At 42.6% G+C, this 19,811-nt stretch overlaps 2 protein-coding genes across 2 annotated transcripts in view; one reads left to right on the forward strand and one right to left on the reverse strand.

The window, feature by feature from the left end:
• Positions 1 to 19,811, reverse strand: part of MED12L (mediator complex subunit 12L) — a 1,194,146-nt gene that overhangs the window by 730,889 nt on the left and 443,446 nt on the right.
• The window catches only part of P2RY14 (purinergic receptor P2Y14), a 143,660-nt gene continuing 131,153 nt past the window's right edge, over positions 7,305 to 19,811 (forward strand). The window contains exon 1 of the mRNA XM_073579059.1: positions 7,305 to 7,482. The gene's annotated coding sequence lies outside the window, so the exon portion shown is untranslated. The remainder of the gene's footprint in view (positions 7,483 to 19,811) is intronic.

A 19,811-nucleotide genomic window follows, 5' to 3' on the forward strand; every position in this document is an offset into this window, starting at 1 on the left:
GCAAAAAAAACTATTTTAATGAGAAAGGCATGTGAAGCTCAGTAAAACTTTATAACTAATTAAAGTCATTAATTTTCAGAGCGGAAGAGGACTTGAACGCTAGTGCCACCTAGTAGTAATCCTAAAAGTCAATATTGACCCTTTAACGAGCCTTGCCACGTGACTTAGTATAAAAGTCAAAACAGAATCTCAATTTGCAGACAATAAGTTTCATGCATATTTTTCCCAGAGGAGCAAGCATGGCGTATAAGTCTCTTCTCTCTGACATGCCAGGCCTGGCTTATCTCTTTCCACAAGGAGAAACGTTACCCCTTAGATCTCAGTCTTAAGCCTCTCATCTAGCCAAATCAGATCTCATACTTTGCACTGATGAGGGGAAACATCTAGAAACACTTTGTCTGCATATTGAGATTTTAATTTGGCTTTATCTTAAGTCACGTGGCAAGGCTCGTTAAAGGGGCGATATTGACTTTAAGGATTGCTAATTCCAGTAAATGGCACTGTGATTCAAGTCCTCTTCCTCTCTGAAGAGGCAATTTCCATAGTTACCTTCCCAGAGGAGCATTTGTGGCATATAAGTCTCCTCACTCTGATATGCCAGGCCTTGCTTGTCACTCTCCACAAGGAGAAACCTTACCCCTTAGATCCCTATAATTAATTAATCACATGTATTTCTCAAATTTATCATTATGAAATTTTAATTTGAAAATGTGCTGATTAAATTTTTAATCTTTATACATAGTCGTTGGAGCTCCACACCCCCTGCATAGACATAGATCTAAAATATAACATGGAGGGTACATAGGAGTTTACTGCATACTGTCTTTTTATAGGAGTTTTCTATGAATGAACTCTTTTTAATACAAAAGCTGTTACTGGGTGAAAGTAACAAAATGCGCATTACTTACCCTCCCCTTCCGCGGTGTCAATGAGCACAGTGATTGGTGATTGCTTAAAGGGACACCTTCATCTACATTCATTACAAAAGTACACATTTGCAATGAAGATTTGCATCACATATTGATTTGCTGCAAATTTAAAATCAGCACTATGGATCAATTTCTGCTAACAATATTTTCCAAAGCATGTGAGCATGTGATTTAGTGAGATACTGTGATATATTGTAGATTTTGCACCCACGAGTCTGGACAGAAATTCATCAGCATATCTGCCATTTTAGATGATGCCCTAAAAAGTGTATAGATAAATTATCAAAAATATAAAAAGTTATTTTCTTTGATCAAATGTACCCTCAAAACTTTCCTTTGCAAGTTACAATGAAACTCAAATAGACTACTTGGGAAGACAAAAAGCTGCGTCTCCCCTACATTAACGTATGTAAAGATGACAAACAAGTGACACTGATCATTATTGTCAGTGTCCTACATATTGAAAAGGGGAAGGGAAGACACAACTCATGTGATACTGGTAAATTAGCTACGTTATTAATTATGATATCTTGGATTTCCCCAAATGAAGAAACAAAGCATTTACAATGAATGGCATGGTGCGCAGAGTGGTGTCTGGTGGGATTAATGAAACCAACGTAATTGTAATGTAATCCATATCAGTTCCCTATCAGGGTGAGGCGACAACATAAATTCAGGAGAATGGGCAGGGGAACTATAGTGGGACGTGGATATATGTATCATCAACAGCCACAAACAGACATATTACCCTTTGCTCACAATGGACTCATTGCGTATATCAGTGGTGGCAGGGGGTTACACTGCTTCAGCATTTTGCAGGGTTTTGATGGGATCGTAGGAGTAGGGGTACTGGATGGAGTCTTGATGTTAAAATGTAAAGATGACTGCTGCAATTTTGAAGTGTCATGCAAAGGTGAGTCCTGAGATTATTAACTGGGACTGCAACACTTTAAGGCTGGGGGTCACACAAACATGTGAAAAATCATTCGATTTTCATCCACAAAACTCAGAAGAGTTTCATCTGTATTGTCGGCCATTTGTATTTTATATATTATTGGAGATGGTTAGCACTCTACTGGAGGGTGGATATACGGTGCTAGTGAAAAGGAGCCTGGGGTCCTGTAGTAACAAGTTCAGAGAATCACTGCACACATAGTATATGCTTAAAGTGAATATTTATTGACGGTGATAGATAAAGCGACGTTTCGGCCTGATAGCGGCCTTTATCACTTAGATTCACTGCTCGGGCATGGCGGTGCCTGCACCCACACTGCGCCACCAATGATCCCTTGGCATATCACCAAGACAACGGCTCCTTTGGAACCTGGATTACCAGCCATACTGGTCAGACTGCATCTTTTTGAAATATTGCCTAGCAGTGACATTACTTACCCGGTCACTACTGATACTCCACTCAAAAGGGGACTAAGTCATAAAGGCTGCTATCAGGCCGAAACGTCAGCCATCGCTTTATCGATCACGTCAATAAATATTCACCTTAAGCATATACAACGTATGTAGTGATTCTCTGAACTTGTCTGCATTTTATGTTCATGGGACATCTGTGCTGCAGCGGGGTCCAGAGCCTCCAGGGGGTCCCTAATGTATACCTCCCAGCTGTCGCGGGCGGGAGCTTATTTTTCCTGCATTGCACTGAGCCGCTACTCCCCCCCATGCACTGACCCCATCCTCGCCCTCACAAAGAGGACAACCGGCCACTGCAGCCCCTCACTGATAAATCCCAGCAATGACGTCGCTGGGATTCTCTGTGCGCACAGGACCTGTGATGAGGTCACAGGAGGGGACGAGTCAGGGGTCACATGATCAGGGGCCTCTATCCGAGTCCCGTGATCATGTGACCCCTGACTCCTCCTGTGACCTCATCACAGGTCCTGTGTGCACAGCCCTCAGTGTGTGCAGGACTCTGCTGTGCTGGTCATCAAGATGCTGGATGAGGGAAGTGTATGTGTGGGGTCAGGAGGGGTTTACAGGGTGGATGTAGCAGACCGTGTGTACGAGGTGAGGTGTGCGAAGCAGAGCCGCGCATGTACAGGGTGTATGGAGTAGAGCCCCGCGTGTACAGGGTGTACGGAGCAGAGCCGCGCGTGTACAGGGTGTACGGAGCAGAGCCGCGCGTGTACAGGGTGTATGGAGCAGAGCCACGTGTGTACAGGGCGTACGGAGTGGAGTTGTGCGTTTACAAGGTGTGCGGAGCAGAGCCGCATGTATACAGGGTGTGCGGAGCGGAGTCACCTGTGTAAGAGGTGAACAGAGCAGAGCCGTGTGTGTATGATGTGTACGGAGCGGAGCCGCGTGTGTATGAGGTGTACAGAGCGGAGCCGCGTGTGTATGAGGTGTACGGAGCGGAGCCGCGTGTGTATGAGGTGTACAGAGCGGAGCTGCATGTGTATGAGGTGTACAGAGCGAAGCTGCGTGTGTATGGAGCGGAGGCACGTGTGTATGAGGTGTACGGAGCGGAGGCACGTGTGTATGAGGTGTACGGAGCAGAGCCGCGTGTGTACGGAGCGGAGGCACGTGTGTATGAGGTGTACGGCGCAGAGTCGCGTGTGTATGAAGTGTACAGAGCGGAGCCATGTGTGTACGGAGTGGAGAGGTGTATGGAGCGGAGCCACGTGTGTACGAGGTGTACTGGGTGGAGCCATGTGTGTGCGAGATGTACGGAGCGGAGCCATGTGTGTGAGGCATACAAAGTGAAACCGTGTGTGTATGAGGTGTGCGGAGCCATGTGCGTACAAGGTGCATGGTGGGGAGCATTCATACCTCCCAAACGTCCCAGATCCAGTGGGACAGTCCTGAATTTGAGAGTCTGCCCCACTGCTCCGGCCAGGAGCTTACTTTTCCCGCGGACACTGGAGTACATGGGGGAGCATCGAGGAGCACTTTAAAATTCGCACATGACGCTCCACCGGAAGTGACGTGCTAGAAGCTGACTGGAAATGAGGTTATGGGAGGAGATTGTGATGGAACTATGGAGGAACTTCAAGGAATGCTTCAGATCCATCACCGTGTCCTCCAACAGCACGGACAGCGAGATCGCCTTGGACTCGGGGATGGCGGCCATGTGAGCAGATTATGATATGTCCTGCATCGGGAGGCTCAGGTGGGCATTACAATAGGTGTTGGGCTGCTATAGTATCTTTATAGAATCTTTCTTTCTCTCTGTTCTTTCTTTCTCTCTCCCTCTCTGTTCTTTCTTTCTTTCCCCTCTTTCTTTTTTCTCTCTGTTCTTTTTTTCTGTCCCCTCTTTCTCTCTCTGTTCTTTCTTTCTTTCTTTCTCTGGTTCTTTCTTCTTTCTTTCTTTCTGTCTCTGTGTTCGTTCTTTCTTTCCCCTCTTTCTTTCTCTCTCATTCTCTCTCTTCTTTCTTTCTCTCTCTCCTTTCTTTCTCTCTCTGTTTTCTTTATTCTCTCTCTGTTCTTTCTTTCTTTTCCTCAGTACCAGTCACTGTGCCCTCAGTATCAGTCAGTGTGATCAGCATTGCTAAATGGATGTGGTTGGGGCATGGACATGGGTGTGACTAGTTGCGAAATGGGTGTGGTCGGGGCATGGCGGCGCCAGCTCTTCCTGTCTCTGACACAGAGAGCAGCGCCACTGGATGGCATCATCATTCAGCGGCCAGCTAGCCACTGTGCCAGAGCAAGAAAGCGCAGGGACCGGTGATGCTGCGGACAGGGGAGAGCTGCTGTGGGTGTGTCTGTTTATGTATGTATGTATGTATGTGTGTGTGTGTAGGTGGAGGATAAGGCAACGATGGGGAGAAGGCCATGATAGGGTGATGGGGAGAAGTCCATGATGGAGTGATGGGGAGAAGGCCATGATGGAGTGATGGGGAGAAGGCCATGATGGGAGTGATGGGGAGAAGGCCATGATGGGGTGGTAGGGGAGAAGGCAATGATGGAGGTGGAGGAAAGGGCAATAATGAGGGTGGTGGAGGAGGAGGAAATGATGGAGGTGGTGGAATTGGCAATGATGAGAGTGGTGAGGGAGAAAGCAAAGATAGTCGTGAGGTTGAATAAAATGATGGAGGTGGTGAAGAATGCAATGATGTGGTGGGGAGAGGACAATAATGGGATGTGGGGGGGGGAGGACAATGAGGGGTGCGGGGGATTGGGATAGGAGGAAGGGGGACTTATAATGGCCTTAGGAACAGGAGGAGGTGGAGGAAGACATTATCGCCTATTATGTCTAACACAGTCCCTTAGTATATAGTGTACTCACTTACTATGTCTAACAGTCCCATAGTATATAGTGTACGTACTTATTATGTATAACACAGTACCTTAGCAAATAGTATACGTACTTATTATGTATAACACAGTCCCTTAGCATATAGTGTACTCACTAATTCTGCATAAAACCATCCTTAGTTACATAGTTTCCTCTTTTATTATGTATAACACCTTCTCTTATTATGTACCATCCTCTCTAGTTATATATGGTGCCGTCCCTTATTATGTAGCTTCCTCTGCTGTTATGTATAGTGCTGTCTCTTACATAGTGTATTCTTGTTAATTTTGTTATTCACAGGGCCCTCTTTTATTACATAGTCCCCTCTCTTTTTAGACATAAAATGACTGCTGATCGAGGATCTGACAGAATTGCAGGGGTGTCAATACTTTTTGCCACAACTGTACATGTATGTGTGTGTCTATATATATATGTAGCTTTATCGCCATAAAAGGAAGGGGGCCCAGAGACATTTCTTACACAGGGGCCCCAAGCTTTCAGTGTCCACCCCTGCATGTGCCGTTCATTTTTATACATCAACATTTTAAAATGTGCATGATTAAATACAATTTCTGGAGTTAATAACTGAAACGTATCAGTAAAAATCATATGCCATGTGGATTTTCCACATGGAATCCAATCTCATTTTTTGCACACCCATAGACTTGAACTGGCAAGTTTCATCCGATACTCAGAAAAGATTACTGCACCCTGTGATTTTTCTACACAGACACTGGGTCCATGTGAAAAACCAGTCATCTGGTCAGCTCGATTACATATTGGTCAGTGTGCTTTTACAGCACAGGTCAGTATAATGGGCTTGTCTGAGAGAGCCCTAAAGGTGACCTGACTCCAGAAAAATCTGTTTTATCACATCCTTGTATCCCCTGTAAGATAACAAATGGGAAGGGTCTTTTCTTAGAGATTTAGATAGGATAATTCCTCTAGTAATCCTCCTGGAAATGTGTAAATACATCCAAATGAGTATTACCAGTTGGGGGTGTGGCTACACATTCAGACACTGTCCAATCAGTGATGAGACTCCATATGGACACACCTCTTTGACAAGGGGAAAGGAGGCATCCAATTATCAAACTATTTTAAATACATGTTCAGGAGAAATAACAGAGGAACATACAACTCAATGTCCTGAAAATGTTTTTCCAGAATAGTGATTTTATGAGGAATGCAAGTATTTATTAAAACACAGCTAAGTCAGGAGAACTGAGAAGTCCTATTTAAAGGGGTTGTCCACAGTATAGTTGATAACTTGTTGATTGGAGGGTCTCTGACTGCTTGGACCTGCACTGATCAGGAGAACGGGTAACCTTTTTTTTTTCACCTTCTCAACCACTACTCCATTCGTCCCCTATGGGGCTGTCAAGCGCTGTGTTCATCTTTTCCAGCAGCCCCAGAATGAATAGACAGTGTTCAAGCGTCCAAACTGCAGCACCATTTTGTAAGTGGGATAAAAGTTTCTCATCAGGGAAAAAAAATTATTGATCCACCTATTGATCATATAGTTGCCAACTTTAGTTTTTATTTTTTCTAGATAGATTCTGCAAAAAATCACAGATAGCCGACTTTCTTTTTATATATATATTAGATGACCATCAAAAAATTAGGATTATGTGTGATACCTGTCTACATTCACTGTGGGCTGTCAAATGGTGATAAATCCACTAGTAAAAATTTGTACAAGTCTCGCCATCTTCAAAAAAATCAAGGACAAATTTTTTTTTTACTGTCTGGGGAGAAAGTGCCCTTTTTTACGCACTGTCCGGGAATTTTTGGACAGTTGTCAGACCTGACCGGCTGTTGTGGAACATCCACCTATCAGCAAGTTATCACCTATTCTACAGATAGACAGATATAAAGTGGACAATAGCTCAGCGATTTATCATGGTGCAGAAATGTGCAACTCCAAGGAGTTAATTCCAGCTCTGCCACATCTGTACTTTTCCATAGATACATAGCCAATAATAGAATGCATGCTTGATTTTTATCCATATTCATTTATTGCCAAGCATCATTAATACAGTACTTGCTAAGCAAATCATCCCTGCAGATGTTGGACCATCTACAAAAGCTTTTTATTGGGCTGCTAGGTAAAGACGAGGGATGTTGTAGTGCGGAATGGAGTAATGTAGCTACACAAGCTCTGAGCAGAAGGGGAGGACCCAGGTCTCAGGCTGTCAGAGTTCTAGAGCCGGACTGCACTGCTGAGTTTCCTCTTGTGATCATGAAAGGGTTGGCAAACATCAGTATAGAGGCTCAGACAGTGCCTTAAAGCACCTCGTAGAGCAGGTAACGTACTCATCCATCTCATTTTTCAGGTTATTTGCTTTATTGCTTCTCCATGCTATTGCTATTAGAAATGCTAATCATGTAGAATTGATTATTTTATAAATTTTAACATCTCAGATTTTTCCTTCAACCTCATTAAATACTGAAGCATTAGTATAGACATAAGCCAGTTACATCAGTCTCCTGTTTAGTAAGAAAAAAACAAAATCACTATTTGTCCAATGATTATAAGAAATAGAATACAAACAAGATGCAAGTTCGCCTAATTTCAATTGAGTGCCATCTACCGGTGTTACATTAGTCCTAGTGTTACATTGGGTGAAGGCTGCCGCGGGAGTACCGAGGAAAGGAAGCCAAGTGTGCACTAATAGTAGGAATCCTAAATGAGAGGGAAAGCAGACGGCCTCCTATCTGGGGTGTGCTCGGAGTTTGCATATTATATTAATGTAAATATCACGAGGATCACGATTTATCACATCGCTTATTACCCAGTAAGTGCATCACATACAGAACAGGTTAAACCTGAAAACTCATTTCCAGATTTAAAAGCGAAGTATGTAGGGCATCGGGTAATCTGTGAATTCACTATGTAAATCATCTTGCACCATGCGCAAAATGTAAAGTGTAGACTCACACATCAGATTAATTTATGGGTTAAGGGCGAAGAATAGGAACTAATTACACATCATGCTGAAATCAAAGAGTCGTGACAGTCCTATGCCTTCAAAGTGAGACATAACCACCAGAAACTAATCGTGATGAGGTGCGTGTGATAGCAGCCACACAATGGTAAACCAGGACAGAAGTTTCAGTGTGCGGCATTTTATCTAGGGTGGTATGGCAGCACATAATACTCTCACAATGACTGATCTACGCAGAACTAAAAAATCTACAGTTTTCAACACATCTTTTAAATAAAAATATTGGCCAGGTAGATGCCCAACTTGTCTTTTCGATGTGGTCATCTTGTGAAAACTGAAAATTGCCAGAAAACAATGTATTTGACCAACTTATACTGAGTCTAAGAAGTTTTTTTGTGCTTTTCTTTTAATAGATATTTTAAAGTTCCATCATCATCGAAATTATAGAGGGTTTCTATCCCTAATAGGACTGATGGGATGGTAAATGTCAGAGATGCTGGAGCGGATGAATGAAAAATGTGCTTGGCTGTTTCCATATTGCTAGATATTATGATAACTAGTGACTATAGATGGTTAAATCTACACCAGAATGGAGGACTGACAACTACTAATATGCCGGAAATGGATATCAAATTGATTTGCCATAAATGTTCACTGGGGAAAATCCCTTTAATTACATGTAATTAATGGGAATATCAGCCCTATTAGTCTACAGCTGCTGAAGATCTGTATGATTGTGCTTTCTACATACGTAAGGAATGCTGTGACAAGTAGTGCAGTTATCAGTGAAGTAACTACAGGGTGGCAGAGGTAGAGGTTGCATTTAGGCCCAAAGGGGGCAAGAATGGTCTCCCGTGAGAAATCTAGGATTTGTGGTAATTGGTTAGGCTGTGTTAAAGTCCCCACATACATTAGACTAACTACGTCCAAACCTGTCGATATCGAGAGATTCGTCTGACCGTCTAATATATAAGGGGGCCCCAAACAGATGATTGTTGGGGAGATAAAGATCCAATATGTCTGATTTATCGGACTGCCGCTCCGTTTCTTCCCTAAGATAAAAGTCACTACCACAGATCCTCACATGTAAAGCGCCATGGAATAAATGGTGCTATAAAAATAATAATAATATTTGGCAGTGTTCCTCCCATAGAGAACACAGGAGTGCTCGGCAGATCCGTCGTTCCTGTATATGGTAGAGATGAATGAGAAAGCTGCCGAATCACCATTCAGTCGACTCAGCCACTATTTAAAGACTATGAGTGGCTTTACAGATTTTGCATTGAGGATGAAAAGTTGGAGCGATGCCTCCGGCTACGGAGCAGTGCTCGGTTGATGTTGTAAGTTGGATGAGACTTTTATAAGATGTAAATGAAAACAAGGGGAAGTTACTGAAGTTTATCTTAAGTGTTTTCACAACTTGACGGCAGATAATACTTGTGATTATTGCACTGTGCATTACAGCCTGTGAGATTTACTGCACTCCATATTGAAACTGCCTTACGGATACTTCCAGCTCCCCACCACAACTTCACAGAACGTCATGATATGGCTGCTCACGAGCATTAGATGGGAAATTCATAATTTATTAATTTTCTAAAAGTGTTCAGTAGCTCAACTAAAAGGGAACCTGCACGTAAGCCACATTATTCTGCCGTACTTATCTGACCAGATATGTTTTCTGTGCAGCTCTGACCACACAGGGTGGGGGGGCGCTGTTTTCACGTGGTGGATGTTATAACGCCCTACAACTTGGGAGAGAGGGCAGATATAGCTAAAGAGGAATCTTTTTACTGTACAGTATCCAGAAAGACACAAGAAGCTTGCCTGTTTTATTAGCAACCGAAATATACCATTGGAGATGGTCTGAACACGGCTCCCTGGCAAGGTGGCTAAGGCTCCGTTCCCACTGGTGTATTGATATTTTTTTTGTCTGTTCCATTTGCAGACAAATGTAATTAATGTCAAAAATGGATTCATTGCATGCATGATACATACTAAACCAGAGGGACCTCAATGATTATTAAGGGGTACGGCTGAGTTCAGTTATGGGTCTGGCTGAGTTTAGTTATGGGGTCCGGCTGAGTTCAGTTATGGGGTCTGGCTGAGTTCAGTTATGGGGTCTGGCTGAGTTCAGTTATGGGTCTGTTTTTAGCACCCTGCACTATTTTTTGTTCATTTTAAAAACAGACCCTTAATAGAATCCAGACAGACCCCATAATATAATCAGCCGCTCTGCTTCTGCTTCTGCTTCTGTTTGCATCAGATCCACTTTTGCCATTAACCCCTTCCTGACAGGCATGTATGTTGCAGGCTCAGAGCCGGAAGGTTTCCATGGCAGTCGTGGGCCTGCTAAAGGCCGTCATCCATGACTGCCATCTTGGTTCTCCTGTAAAGCCCAGTCCTCATAAGAAGCCATCTTTTTCCTAAAGTACCTCATTACTGCATTAATATGGAATAAGTGATCAAACGATCACAGGTTTAAGATCTCTACAAGGACTTAAAAATAAAGTAAATACAATTTTTCCCAGTTTAAAAATAAATGAAAAAAAAAACATTTGATATTACTGGGGCAATAAAAGTATGATCTATCAAGTTATAAAACTACTGAAAACGTGCAGAAAGCACTGTAAAGCAAAATAATATCTAGAATTGGCAGAGTTGCCATTTTAGAGACTTTATGCCTCCACCAAAATTGCAAAAAATAGATATCAAACCATGGTACATACCTCAAAATTGTACAAATATACAAGTGTTTCTCACAAAATTAGAATATCATCACAAAGTTAATTTATTTCAGTTTTTCAGGACAAAAAGTGAAACTCATATATAGAGTCATTTCAAGCAGAGTGATCTATTTCAAGCGTTTATTTCTGCTAATGTTGATGATTATGGCTTACAGCCAATGAAAACCCAAAAGTCATTATCTCAGTAAATTAGAATACTTTATAACACCAGCTGGAAAAATGATGTTAAAATCCAAAATGTTGTCCTACTGAAATGTACGTTCAGTAAATACACTCAATACTTGGTCAAGGCTCCGTTTGCATCAAATACTGCATCAATGTGGCATGGCATGGAGGCGATCAGCCTGTGGCACTGCTGAGGGGTTATGGAAGCCCAGGTTGCTTTGATAGCAGCTTTTAGCTCGTCTGCATTGTTGGGTCTGGTGTCTCTAATCTTCCTCTTGACAATACCTCATAGACTCTCTATGGGGTTAAGGTCAGGTGAGTTTGCTGGCCAAATATGCACAGTGATACTGTTATTTTCAAACCTGGTATTGATACTTTTGGCAGTGTGGACAGGTGTCAAGTCCCGCTGGAGAATTAAATTTCCATCTCCAAAAAGCTTGTCGGCAGAGGGAAGCATGAAGTGCTCTAAAATTTCCTGGTAGACGGCTGCGCTGACTTTGGTCTTGATTAAACACAGTGGACCTATACCAGCAGATGACATGACTCCCCAAACCATCGCTGATTGTGGAAACTTCACACTAGACCTCAAGCAGCTTGGATTGTGACCTCTCCACTCTTCCTCCAGACTCTGGGACCTTCATTTCCAAATGAAATGCAAAATGTACTTTCATCTGAAAACAACACCTTGGACCACTGAGCAACAGTCCAGTACTTTTTCTCCTTGTCCCAGGTAAGACGCTTCTGGTGTTGTCTATTGGTCATGAGTGGTTTGACACAAGGAATGCAACACTTGTAGCCCATGTCCTGGATACATGTTAGGCTTCGGGTTCCTGCTACTGCACAGCAGGAATCCAGAGCCTTGCTCCCAGCAGTCTCCCATTCTTCTTCAGCTGCAGTGGAGCCTGCTCAGCAGATTCATTGGTCCCGGTGCTCTGCCCAGGCCAACTCCGTGGGTTTGCTTGCTGCTGCCACCTCTGGCACAGCTATGACAATGCATGCTGCTCAGCAGCAAGATTCTCCAGGGACTAAGTCCTCATGTCGGGCTACTGAGCATGCCCGTGGAGTGATCTCCCATTGGAGATCGAGGGTCATGTGCTCAGGTCCTGCTCGTGTTCGGATTGGCCCTTCCGAGAAGCCAGGAAGGTCCTGGACGCCCGTGGCTATAAAAGGTTTGCATGGCCGCTCGCCCATGTGCTAGGATAGACTGTATTTACAGACTATGAGGTGTGAAAGATGTATGCACGTATGAATGTATCTGGTGATTGACTCATTATGAAACCCCTACCCTTGGTACGCATGTGTTGTGCAGCCTAGCCTTCTAGCGCCCAGGCTTAGGTGTAGGTAGGTCAGGGTTTGAGTCAGACATTGGTCCTCACCAGTGATCCAGCATGCCTCAGTGTACGTGCTCCACTCTCCACTGCCAGCGTCTTTAGCAGCGCTCGTGGCAGTGCTGCGCGCTAAGTGGGCCTAGATGGACTCTAACCCCGTGTCCTTGGGGTAGCGTTCTGTGGCCGTACACTGTGCGCTCTTTTAGCCGAGCTATGTGAGCACAAACAGGCTCCGGCGTTTATGTTCAGCGGTAGTGCAGCTCTGTGAAGCAACAGAGTCTGCCCCTGTACATACCGGGTGACGATAACCCGCGTGTGTTCTTATAGTATACCGCCATATAGCATCCGCCCTTACTGAGCAGCAGGTTACCACCCCTGCATGGTGGACCTCGGGCTGCGAACGCACCTTATTACCATCTTTATTATTTGGTGTGTTCCGCCAGCCCTCACAATACATCTGTGTGTTGTGGCTCTTGAAGCAGTGACTGCAGCAGCAGTCCACTCCTTGTGAATCTCACACAAATTTTTGAATGGCCTTTTCTTAACAATCTTTTCAAGGCTGCTGTTATCCCAGTTTTTTGTGCACCTTTTTCTACCACACTATTTCCGTCCACTCCTTCCATTTATTTGCTTGGATACAGCACTCCGTGAACAGCCAGCTTCTTTAGCAACGACCTTTTGTGGCTTACCCTTCTTGTGGAGTGTGTCAGTGACTGCCTTCTGGACATCTGTCAAGTCAGCAGTCTTCCCCACGATTGTGGAACCTACTGAAACAGACTAAGGGACCATTTTAAACACATAGGGTGTGTGCACACGCTGCGGAATCCGCTGCGGATTAATCCGCACGGATTTTTGCAAAAACCGCAGATAATCCGCAGGTCAAAAGACCTGCGGATTATCTGCGGTTTTGCCTGCGGTTTGGTCCTGCGGATTCACTATCTCCACAATGGTGGAGATAGGAACCCGCAGCGGTTTCCGCAGAAAGAATTGACATGCAATTCTTTCTGCGGATTCAAAACCGCAGCAAATCCGCGCGGATTTTTCCGCAGCGTCGGCACAGCGGTTTTTTTTTCCCATTCATTTGAATGGTACTGTACACCACAGCTAAAGCTGCTGCGGGTCCGCAGCGGCCCAAACCGCTGCGGAAACGCAGCGGAATCCGCAGCGTGTGCACGTACCCTTAGGAAGCCTTTGCAGGTGTTTTTTGCTAATTATTCTAATTTACTAAGATAATGACTTTTGGGTTTTCATTGGTTGTTAGCCATAATCATCAACAGAAATAAACACTTGAAATAGATCACTCTGGTTGTAATGACTCTATACACTATATGAGTTTCACTTTTTGTACTGAAGAACAGAATTAAATACATTTTTTGATGATATTCTAATTTAGTGAGAAGCACTTGTGCATGTTAGCTCGCCATGCAGAAAAAGCAAGTCTTCATACAATTTAATTGTTGGAAAATGAAAATGGTCACACTAATCAATTTTTTTCTTTAACACATACTGTAGTTATTTTTTTTTGCCATTTATACATAAAGAAACTTGTCAAGTTTGATATCAATATAATCCTACTGACCTGGAGAATCAGTCAATTCACTGAAAATATCATGTATTAGATCTCGCTAACTTCTTTGTAACCTTGGGAATCATGTTGCAAAGTCATTTCTCCTGTATAAAGAATGGCAAAAAAGCAAAAAAAACAAACCCAGAAAACATTAGCAGAACAGTATTTCTGTGACCTTTCACCACACTGTTTTTGCCGAGCAAATTGCAGTTTTGAATTACTTCATTTAATTTACTGTACAAAATACTGAAGAAAGGGCAAACAATCACACCAGGTGAAATGGTGAAAAATGCTATTCTGATATTATTTTGTTTCATTTTTACAGCTTACATTGTGTGATAAAAATGACGTGCAACATGATTCTCTAGGTCACTTGGATTACAGTAATACCATTCATACTTTATACTATCCTTTATATTTTGTGGTCATTTTCCTAAATTTAAAACGTTTTAATTTTCCAGTCAAAAACCTAAATGAGGGTCTATTTTTTGCGTGCTTTCAACAGTGCTCTCTCTCTGGTTCCTGCCAAAGGGATATCAGATAGGTGAGTTTCTCTCTTCACCATTATTAACCAATGATTTTCCACGCACTTTGGAAATCTGTGGGAGACCTAGACATGCTTTGGGATGCCTCTAGATGCGGGTGACCTTGTAAAACTGCCAAATCAGATCCGGGTCTTGGATATTTAGGTTGCTTTAATGTTCTGGAACCCTTCTTGGGTATCAAATTGTCCTACAACAAATGGATGTTGGAGCACACCAAGTATGTGATTCTCAAACTAACTAGGAGCATGGTATGGGGCTTCAGCCTCCATCTTGGCCATCAAATCCTCCACATCTATTTTATTATATTATAGGTATGGGATAGCAAACACTAAAATTCCAAAGTTTCTCTGCAAATAGGACTTTACCCTGCATGACACACCACTATATCCTTGAGGCTACTTTCACACTAGCGTCGGTACGGGCCCGTCGCAATGCGTCGGGCCGACGTACCGACGCACGTTGTGAAAGATTTGCACAACGAGGGCAGCCGAAGCAGTTTTTCAACGCATCCGCTATGGAGAAAAAACGCATCCTGCAGGCAACTTTGCAGGATGCGTTTTTTCTCCAAAACGGCGCATTGCGACGTACATCACATGACGCTAGTAGCCTAACTCAGCACACTCCTCCCTACACCTCCACCCCACAACTCATTAACCCCTTAAAATCAACACCATCTAACAACATCCCAGTCACTCCTCACGCAATGTGCTCTCTCCACTTTGGGTACATATGACATCTAAAGAATGTAGTCAATGTTCTAAAATGAGTCATTGAACATATCAATTGGAAAATAAGAATAAATCTTAGTAGCTAGCTCAATTAATAGTAGACATATTGAGCTGGAGAGGTTAAATAGACCCAAAGAGAGCATTTATTTTCACAATTGTTTTATAGGACCCCTCCATCATCATTGTAATTGTGAAGATACATTTCTAATGTATAATCACTTCAGTATATCTAATATATTTTACTTGTTCCATATATGAAATTGGTGCCCTTTTCTCTATTTGTCTAAAATTGCGTGGGCAGGGGCAACAGGAGCACTGTAAAAAGCCTCTCCTGCCTTTCTCTTCCCTTCCCATACCGATGGATAAGATAAGAAAGTAGGGTTCAGACCCTTCCCAGTGCCCCCCATGCTTCTGCTTTTTTGGAAGGGGCTCCAAAATGGAATATGTGGCAGCAGAGCAAAGGTCATTGGATATAGAGACTACATAGTAGAAATCAGGCTTGGACTGGCCCACAGGAGAATCCTCCGGTGGGCTCCAGTGCAAGACTGGCCCACCACCCTCTTATATGAGCAATACTTGGCACTATATACTTGAATGACTATGTACAGACAGAGCCGGCATCTTATTAATTTACAATCTACCCAGTTCATTGTTATTTAAATTGGTGACTGAGGATAATGTCACATTTGCAAGTAGCTTAAAAGTGGTGCTATGGAGTTGGTTATTGGCAGGTCCTTGGCACCCCAGTCCATCACTGGTAGAAATGTCTATTCACATTTACTATAGTGTAGCTTTATTAAATGACTGATGGATAATCTGTTAGTTACTATAAGGTCGGGGTCATACTTGCGAGAAACTCGCACGAGTCTCGCGTCTCAATGCCCGGTACTGCCGCCGGCACTGGGGACCTGAGCCCACAGCTGCATAGAAGTACATGCAGCAGCTCACTCTGGTCCCGAGTGCCGACGGCAGTGCAGGGTATTGAGACGTGAGACTCGTGCAAGTTTCTCGCAAGTGTGACCCCGGCCTAAGTGAGATTAAACAGTTCCTGAGATAGTTCACATTGGTTCCTTGACCTTTATAAATATCCTTTTATTCAAAAGAAACAGGATACATCATCATTTACCAAATGTATTAAGTAGAAGTCTCGTCTCCAAGTATCCCTAAACGCGATGACCCTAATCAAACTTCTGCCTTTGAAAGCAAATACAAGCCGGCAAACACAAGTCAGCTGCTGTGCAGTAGATGGATTCCTACTAACTTGGGGGCAGAAATTAGCCCATCTGCGCAGTTGCCAGATGTCTTCTCAAGAATTCTTGGAGTGAAACAGAAATCTAAATTACTCATTTTTGGAAAATGAACAGATGTCACAAAGAATTCGTAGTTTCCCGTAGACTCCTACATCTTGTATTACAAATGAAGATTTATCCCATTTTAGCATGTGACGGCGTGTTTATCCCTCATACAGAATATGGTAGAAGTAGTATGTATTAATCTAAACATTTCATATTTCTAAGGACTTTCTGTTAAAATTCGAAATGAAACTTTACACACAAAAGGCAGACGTCGACCATTGTGCATAAAGCCTCACTGATCAAGAACAATAAGGCTATGTTCACATGTTGCGGTTTTTGGGTTTTTTTGCTGCTTTTATTTATGCAAATTTTCAAGCTGCATATTACAGTACCAGAAAAAGTTGTGAGATTTCAGAAATCCTATGCACACACATTGATTTTTTTTTTACTGACTGATTTGGAAAACTGCAGCACATCATTGCAGCTTTTTTCAGCATTTTTTTTTAACCCAAATAAAGTAATAGGTAAGTGCAAAAAATCAGCAAAAATGCAGGTATCAAGTTTTGCTGTGTTTTTGGTGCAAAAACCTTAAGGAAGTTTCATCATGATTTTTCAGAGGCACTATACTTTATCAGCATGCACAAGAGGCAGTAAAAAAACGCAGCAAATATGCAGCAAAAAAACCCACAGCAAAACCTGCTTTTTGTAAGCAGCTTTTTTATTGCAAGAGAGCAGGTTTTGCCTGCGAAAATAAAATGCAATGTGTGAACATAGCCTTAGTGGGTCCAATAGCGCTTCGTAATGCACATTTCCACCTGTTCACTCTTGGACCCCTGCGCGGTTGCACCAAGGCTATAGTTTGCTCGGCCCTGCACATCCATTATATACGTGTATATCCAAAGTTCCTAATCTGTGGTACATATATTCTGTGTTTTGGGCACTCAGACACTGTCCTTATGATGTACTTTTAATGTATTACTTGCAGGTAATATAGTATATCTTAGTAAGATGAGCTTGACTTAGAAGTCTGATATACATGTATCTATGCAAGTCTATAAAAATATTCATACCCAGAATCAAAAAGAAGCATGCTATGGATATTCAGCCCGCATCTGAGCCAGCAAAGTGTTCAATTCTTTAGATACATTGTAGATGAGCCACCATTTTCATAGTGTAATCATATTGTACTGTCTATTGGGCAATTCTGCTTTCAGACAATTGATGAACACTAAAAATGCTTTAATGACAACATAAAGACAAATTTGTATGAAAATTGATCTCTATTATATTAGAACTTTGTAGGTAATCACTGATCTACAAACATGTTGCATGTGTTTTTTCGCAATCTATACTATAAAATATATAAAGCAGTAAGGTGGCTCAGTGGTTAGCACTGTCACTTTGCTGCGCTGGACACTGGAGTTCAAACCCCACCCAAACAACATCTACTAGGAGTCTGGACCTGATTCATTACTTTTTAGCCACTTTTGCTTTTTTTTATCTTGTGGTATTCATTGACGATTTTGAGGCAAATTCTTCAAAATGACCTACACGGTTCATAAATTTTGGTCAAAAATAAAAATAAGCCTCAAATCATCAAGACCAGAGTGAACAAGGTAGGTTTTGATTAGCGAGTGTCTCCTAAGGAATCAGGTGAGTCTGAAAAGTGTCATATGCCTCGCTGAAAATCTTACTCCAGTCAAGAGCTGGAGTAAGATTTCTGGTATAAAGAATGCCACAGACAAGTTGCGGTGTCATGTCCCTGTTCTGCATTGCAAAAAAAGTTAAAAGACTTTTTAAAACAATTTATGTCAGAATTAGCCTTTATTTTGGTATGTAGTATTTTTTGTGCCTTTTTTAGCACAAAAAGGTGAATGCTCTACTAAAATGGTCCAAATGTCGCACAAAAAAATCAGATGTATATAAAATATTTCAAAGCGGGGAATGGAGTACAATTTTACAGCTTTATTTAAAAATCACAATTGATGAATCCGCCAAAGGCATCTGGAAACCAAAAAACTTTGGCCACAATGACAAACATGAAAAACAGACAAACACATGGGGCCAGATTTATTATTGCATTCACGCTTTTTTTGCAGAGTTTTTGGTGTTTTGCACTACTGAATTGAACCAGCCAGGAGCATAGTGTGTATGTGTGTGTGGGACAAAGAAGCAATGGCACCAGGTGCTAAATTCTATTGGGGTGCAAAATTTTTCCTCCAGCCTCCACCGCCACTTCTTTTTGGAGAAACGCTGGGGCTCAGTGAGTACGAGTGAGATGAGTAAAAAAGTCAAAAGCTGCTTTGACATGTGAGTTTGTGCTACCGGCTCCTATGCAGAACACAGCAGGTGAGTTTGTCACTGGCTATTGTGCTGTGCACAGGCAGCCACCGAGATGGAAAAACTCAGTATATGCAGTAAATGTTGTCACTGTTGGTGCAGTGCAGAATGCAGCAGCTAATGACAAACTCATTTTGGCTGCTGCTCTCTGCATAGGCAGTAGCTAAGGTGACTGTCTCAACAGTACTCTCCCACAGCTATTTGCCTTTTCTCTCATTTACAATTTTCTGAGAGGAGAGACAGAGGCCTGCTGGGAGAGCTGTCCCAAGTGAGAAAAAAAAGTACTGGAAAATAAAAACACCAACATTTTAATAAATTTTGAGTTTTTTGCAAAGGACTAAAATTAGGGCTAGGGTTAGGACTAGAACAAGGGTAAGGGCTAGAACTTGGGTATGGATAGACCTGCAGTAAAACCAAAAGTTAGGGTTAAAACTAGGGTAAGGCTAGGTTCACATTGTGTTAGGGGCATCCATTTAATGGATCCATTAAACGAATGCACTAACGCAGATGTAATTTTTGTCATCTTTTGTACGCTAGCGCTAACGGTATGCGCTAACGCATGGTAGCATTTTGCTACCATGCATTAGCCATACAGTTCTATGCACAGCGAACACGTCTGTTCACTGTGCGCTAGACCCAACGCACCCGAAAACGCTGCAGACCGCGTTCTGACAAAGTAACGCATCATCGCTAGTGCATGCCGATATCGGCATGCATTAGGATGCGTTACTATTATTGCGGGCAATAGGCACGTTAACGCATCCGTTACATAGCGTTAGTGCCGCTATGTAACGGATGCGTTAAACGCAGTGCCCTAACGCAATGTGAACCCAGCCTTAGTATAAGGGTTAGGAATAGGGTAATACAATAGTTACATAAGAAACACAAAAATATCAGTAAAAATGTCAGGAAAAAATATGACTGTGTACATTAAACTTATTACCATTTTATGCCAGATTTAAGCAAAAACCAG

This window comes from Dendrobates tinctorius, unplaced genomic scaffold (assembly GCF_039654945.1).
Source record: "Dendrobates tinctorius isolate UK_male_01 unplaced genomic scaffold, ASM3965494v1 ptg000060l, whole genome shotgun sequence".
NCBI classification, from domain to species: Eukaryota; Metazoa; Chordata; class Amphibia; order Anura; family Dendrobatidae; genus Dendrobates; species Dendrobates tinctorius.